Consider the following 6,493-nt stretch of genomic DNA (forward strand, 5'->3'; position numbering starts at 1 on the left):
TACAAGTTACAAAAAGTACAATGAAAAGTCACATCACATGAAACATCATTTCCCTATGAAGATTCAGTTGGCACTTTAGAATCTTGCATTCCTCAGGTGCAAGAGTACCCACTGCTTTTGAATTCAAGGGCAGGCCCTCACTTTTGAATGCTCACCATGTTCTTGCAGAGCTGCATCAGAGATTTGATGGTTCTCAAAATCAAAAAAGGAAGACTATTGCCCCAAATATTCACTAACCAGGACACTCAGCTCATTATCAGCTGAAGAGAGAGCACCTAACAAAGGTTGCTTTTCTAACCCCAAATACCTTAACCCACCCAGCGGGGAGTAGGTTATTATTAGTTTTTAAACTTCAGCTTGTTATGCTGCCTGAAATTCTAATGAGAGATACAAATGAATAAAACAAATATTTCAGGAGTCCAGTTACTTTTTCTTTAGTATAAATTCTTCAAATAAGATTCCATTTAAGGAAAGGGGATGGATGTTTTCAAGAAAAGTTGAGGGAAGAGCATGGCTTGTTTTGGGTGTTTACCGTAAGCTTTGTTGGGAAGGGCTGCAGTTCTGCATCTCAGTTTATTTGTATTGTTTTGTATCACTGGATACCTGGAGAGAGTCATGGGAGGATAACAAAAACTACATAGGATTTTAAGGTATGCCCACAAATTTTGTATTAATCTTTCCACTAAAAGGTAGAGCTTAATCTCTTTTCCCGCTGAGTGTGGGCTGCACTTAAAGAATAGCATATGGCCTATAATGGATAAAACATGACAAAAGTGACAGTGTGTGACTTAACAAGACCAGGTCATAAAAGGTGTTGCAGCTGCCTTCTTGTTCTCATTCTTGGATCACTCACTTACACTGGGGGAAGTCAGAGTTAACATGTCATGAGGAACTCAAGCAGCCCTATGGAAATGCCCTTGTGATGAGCCACTGAAGGCTCCTGCCAACAGCCACGTGAGTGAGCTGTATTGGAAGTGGATCCTCCAGCCCCAGTTAAGGGTTCAGATGACTGCAGCCTGGGAGATGTTGACTGAAACTCCATGAGAGATCCTGAGCAGAACCACCCAGCTAAGCCACTCCTAGATGACTCACAGAGACCATGAGATAATAACGTTTACTGTTTTAATATGGTAAGTTTGGGGATAATTTGTTACATAGGAATAGATAACTAATGCACTCTATATCAACCTTCCTCTCTACTAGAAAAGACACTTTTATTTTTTAATCACATGGGCTATTGTTTCTAGGTCTGCCCTTGGCATGATTTCTATCACTGAACTTTAAAATAGACTTCTGTGAATAGCTTTCAGATGTAACTACCATTTGCACAATCAATCTTATGTCTATGTATTCAGAGTTTATAACAATAGACAAATGAACTTTTGAAATGTAATTCCACTTAAATTCTGGGTACTCCCTGCAATTCTGCTAGCTATTGCTCAGCATGCCATTCTTTTATAAGAGATTTCATACTTTTTTCCATGATGAAGAACTTTTCTGCATGGGCAAATGGAAAAAGTTGCCAACCCTTTACCCCATCTCTTGACCAGGTAAGCTATAGTACACAGATTGCTCAGGGAATAACAGAGGTCCATCACTTGAGTTGCAAGATACCTACCTAGGGCCAGTTAACTAGAATACAATATCCTATGTCAAAACCTGTTTTCTGGCCCAGATATCTCTTGGAATAAATGATAGTGCTAAAAATAATTCCACAGCTAACATTAACTTAAGTCTTGTTTATGTGTCAGGCACTATGCAGGGGACCTGATTTACATGGGCTCATTTAATATTTACAACATCACTATGAAGAAGGTGCTGTTTCAGAATCAAACTGCTTGTGTTTGAATCCTGGCTTCACCATTTAAGTCATATAATATCTAGTGAGCTATTAAACCGCTTTGTGCTTCAGTTTTCTTATCTATAAACTGGGGATGATAATAGTACTGACTTCATAGGGTTGTGGTAGTGATTAAATGAGATAATACATGTCAAGCAGGTCAAACTTGGTACACATACTCCCTAGCACATAATAAGTGCTCAATCAATGCCAGCTATTATTATTTTTTAAGAAGATGCAGACATGGAGTGTCAGGGAGGTTAGGTAACCTGGCTAGGGTTGTGCAGCTAGCAAACAGAGCAGGAATTAAACTCCAGCTCAGGCTCTTAATCATTACGCTACAATTCCTTCTCAGCTTCTTGCACACAAAGATCTGCAAAAAAAAACCCACATCTAGACTCCTTGAGGTGTGCTAGGAGAGATCCCTGTTTCATGTAGCAATGATCTGCCAGCACCTTGAGACCTCAGGAGCATTGTGTGAAATCCCCCTTGGAGAAAAAGGAAAAGTTTTTAAAAACTGAAGTATGGGAAAGGTGCCACCTCTTTGACAGGTTCAGATGTGGTATATTCTCCATCCTGAGAATGCCTCTCTCTCCTGGAGTGTGTGGCTGTAAGAGGTTCCCGTAAGGTATTTTGGAACTTTCAGAAATGGATAAAAGCAGTTGGATGTGTATGGGCAAGGATTAGTGATGTGATACACAACTACGGTGAGTGTAATTATTTCTTCTTTCTATGGGTTACTCTAGTAAGAATGGCTAGAGATTCAGTTTAACCCCTTTTCCAGGGGAAGAGAAGAAGGACCTCAAATAGATAAGAGAATTGACCAAGGACCGGCCAGTTGCTCTTTTGGACAGGGAAGTGGTAAAGGAGGCCCAAGCCCATATATCCCATCAGGCACAGCAACCCATGAGCAGAAACTTGCACCCAGTCAAGTTCATTATTTTCATACCTTTGTTTTTGTCTGCCCCTTAGTTTTTTAAAGTAAACTTTTCCATGAATTTCTCTAGTCGTGTCTGGCTGAAATTAGAGGGAATGGGGGTCCCGGCTGGCATGGGGGTTTAAGGCATAAGCACACCAGCTCTTCAGTCTGCAGGTGGCTGGTATAGCCTGAAGACGTGAGTGGCAGGCTGACTGTGGAAGTGCTTTGGGATCTAGATGAGAGCGCTATGTGAAGACTTGGAGAACCTTGCTCAACTTCTAATTCTGCCACCCATTCACTGTGATCTGTAGCAGCATACTATTGCTGAGCTCACTTTCTTGTTTGTAAAAGGTGAAAATGGTAGTTGTCCTGTCTATTTCACAGGGACGCTGTAAGAATCTAGTGAAATTTTGTATGTAAAAGCATTCACTTACCTACTTTACTAAAGAGAGCTGTTAAAGACCATGCCATCTGAACCAAAACGCAAAGCAAGGGTCGCGACAGATGCTGGTTGTCAAGAATCCTCCCCTTCTTTCTGTCCCTTAGGATTTCTAAATTCTAATCCTTGGTTTATTAATGACGTGTTCTCATTCATTTAGACCTCTAGCTCACCCCCACATACATTAATATAATGATTACTTCATTTCTATTCTAAGTTGTTTCTGTGTCCATATCAACTAACATCATACTCACAGCAGGAGCCTGGTAAATGTATGGATTAATATATGAAAATGTTTTAGTCATAAGAGTTCATCTGTAACTTTAAATTCTCCTCTAACAAACATTTGTTTCTTTAAGCTGGTGTGTCAAGTCTTTCTAAGATATTCTTAGTGGTGAGATCCGTCTCATTAGGATTAGAGATGATTCATACACTAATAGTTCATATTATACTAGACTTATTTCAAAGAACATTATAACGTTTATGAATTAAGTCAGGACAGGGACACAACAGCAGACAGTGTCTCTTTCATGGTCTCTAACAACTGGTGGCTTTAAACAATGAAGACCATTGTGTAAGGACTACCTCCCTGGGTTATTATTGTAAGGATTAATTAGATTAAAATCTGCAACATGCTTGGAGATGTCCCCAGAATTCCTTTGTAAGTAAAGATGGCATAATTTTTTTTGGAAAAAAGTATCTTTATGTTGGTCCTCCCAGAATCAAATGTAACAAGTTCACTTGCTATTTAACTCCCTGTATTCCCTGAAGCAAAAAACCCAAAGCTAAACCAACCTAAATTACCTTTCAGGTTTTAAAATGACTTCCTGGAACACACATGACTGAGCAGAATTTAGTATCCTAATCACAAAGATCTTGGTGTATGATTTACATGACACAATAATGCCTCATAATCACTAAGTCCCATGGTAATTAGATATAAATTACTGTAATTATTACAGCTCTTTTTTACCAACCAACGAAGTTTTACTCTCTTCTTTGTTATTTATATCTTTATAACTCACATTCCAATCACTTAAAGATAGGGTTTAAGGCAGCCTTCCCTTTAGGAGTTCTTATCTTCAAACATTGTAAATGTTAAAAGTTTATCCTGATACCAGGTATACTGCTTAACCCTCATTGTATGCACATAAACATGTACAGGCACTAGGTAAAAATACAGTAGTTTGAAATCCAACTCTCCAACATCTGAGGTTCCTAGGGAACCTCAGTCTACTGGTCTCCTCTGATCCTAACTCTGCTCCCAGTGACCTACCTAGGCCATGCTGTCTCCTCCCCTGACCCAGAAGGAGCCACTCTGAATATTTTGAGTGATGGGCTGGCTTGAGGTAAAAAAGACTCTGGGCAGTCCCAGGTGAAGTCTGGGTAACAGAAGGATAAGAGGCCCATTGCAAATGAGGAACCTATCAGGCGGGTGATCAGCCATCCTGATTTGCTGGAGGTGGGGGGGATTCCCAGGACATGGACTTTTCAGTTTACTGGGATGTGTTTACCCTGCAGTGAGAATAGATTCAGGAACCCTGACACTGCTGGGCAGGGAGAGTAACTTATCTGGGAAGACACCTTCCGGGGCTGTTGTTCACTGGGCTGGGTGTTCTCAGGCCACTCTCTAGACTCCTGTTACATTGAAGTGGAAGAGGTCAGAGGTGTCCAAGAAGAAGGACAGTCACACCCAGGTAGAGCCACCAAAGCCACATGACCCTTTCTCTCTTCCTCCTTTCTTCTTCAACAAATAGTATTTGAATACTTATCATATGCTATGCTGGTCATTAAATCAGATGCTGGAGCTATAGAGTGAACAAGACAAAGTCTAGATGATAACCCCTCTCCCAGGAGTCCTGCATGCGCCCGACACATTCTAAATCTTTATCACTAATTTTTCCCTAGATTATGTGTGGACAGTTGATATCTATATCTATAGATAGTTTTTAAGTGAAAGTGCAAATTTAATATAGTCTTCTTAGTTGAGTTGTAGCTTAGTCTTCCTGAAATCATTCCCCAAGCCCCCATCTGGTGAAGTCCCCAGATAACCAGCTCTATCCACTGTGCACTGACTTTTATATACTAGGGCAGGAAATGTACTTAATGTCACTCTAGCTACCTTTATTCTTTCTAGTTGTGCTTAGTTTCGAGTTGTGACCCCCACAGCTCAAGAGCCCCAAGCCCCGTCTTCATTTTATAAATAGTTCAGATATTTTTATTTGCACTTGTTCCCACTGAAGCTCATTGGTCAGTAGCCTTGACCACATGGCAGATTTATAAGTTCTCCTGACTAGCCCAAGGATCGGCAGACTTCTTCTATAAAGGGCCAGATAATAAAGAATTGCAGCTTTGCAGCAATATGTCTGTGTTAATCGTAGTTGCTCAACTCTGCTTTTGTGTTGTGAAAGCAGCCATAGACAATAGGAAATGAATGAGGATGATGCTGACATATGAATTTCATATAATTTTCAAGTGCTACAAAAAGTTAGTCTTTGATTTTTTTCAACCATTTAAAAATGTAAAAACCGTTCTTAGTTTACAGGCTGCATAAAAATGAGCACAGGCTGGATTTGGCTTGTGGGCTGTAGTTTGCTGACCCTGATCTAGACCCATCGCTAGTTAGAACTATTAGGGATTTTAGTGCATATTTCCCTCCTCTGCTCATTTACATATGTTAGTGAGCCCCTTCTTCACACATATGCTCGAGGATTCAGACTCTTAACTTGGGTCCATCAATCCCTGCTTTCCAATGTGCTATTGAGGCAGCAACATTTAGAATAGGTGGGATATAGTTGGGGTCTCAGAACCCGATAGAGTACTTCGCTTATGGCTGCCCAAGCCTCCCATTGGCTCCTGTTAAAATGCCTTGGACTTTTCCGAATGGAAATGTATTATGTCTCCACCCTACCTCACATCATTAGATCAACCACTTAGAGCTGTAGCTACACTGAACGTGGATTGTTTGGGGCTCTGACCATGTTGTAAATGCGGTTGCCTTATTTGGAATGCCTTTCTTCACCACTCCTTTACCTAATTAGTTCTGGGTAAACTCTAGAGCTGCACTCTTCCATGGCACCCTTTGTACCCCACATCTAGATGGGCCCATGTGTTACCTGAGTTCATGTCTCACTTTGTAATTTTATCTTCATTAGTGGCATTATTTGACTTACGGAGGCTTCTAATTCCCTTGTTAGTCTCTACACTCTCTGAGAGTGGGAGGCTGTCTTTGTTCACCATTGTACCTCCTGCATCTCACCTTGTGTCTGGCATATGGTAGGTGCTCAACAGCATT

Source organism: Manis pentadactyla, chromosome 11, assembly GCF_030020395.1.
Source record: "Manis pentadactyla isolate mManPen7 chromosome 11, mManPen7.hap1, whole genome shotgun sequence".
Classification (NCBI taxonomy): Eukaryota; Metazoa; Chordata; class Mammalia; order Pholidota; family Manidae; genus Manis; species Manis pentadactyla.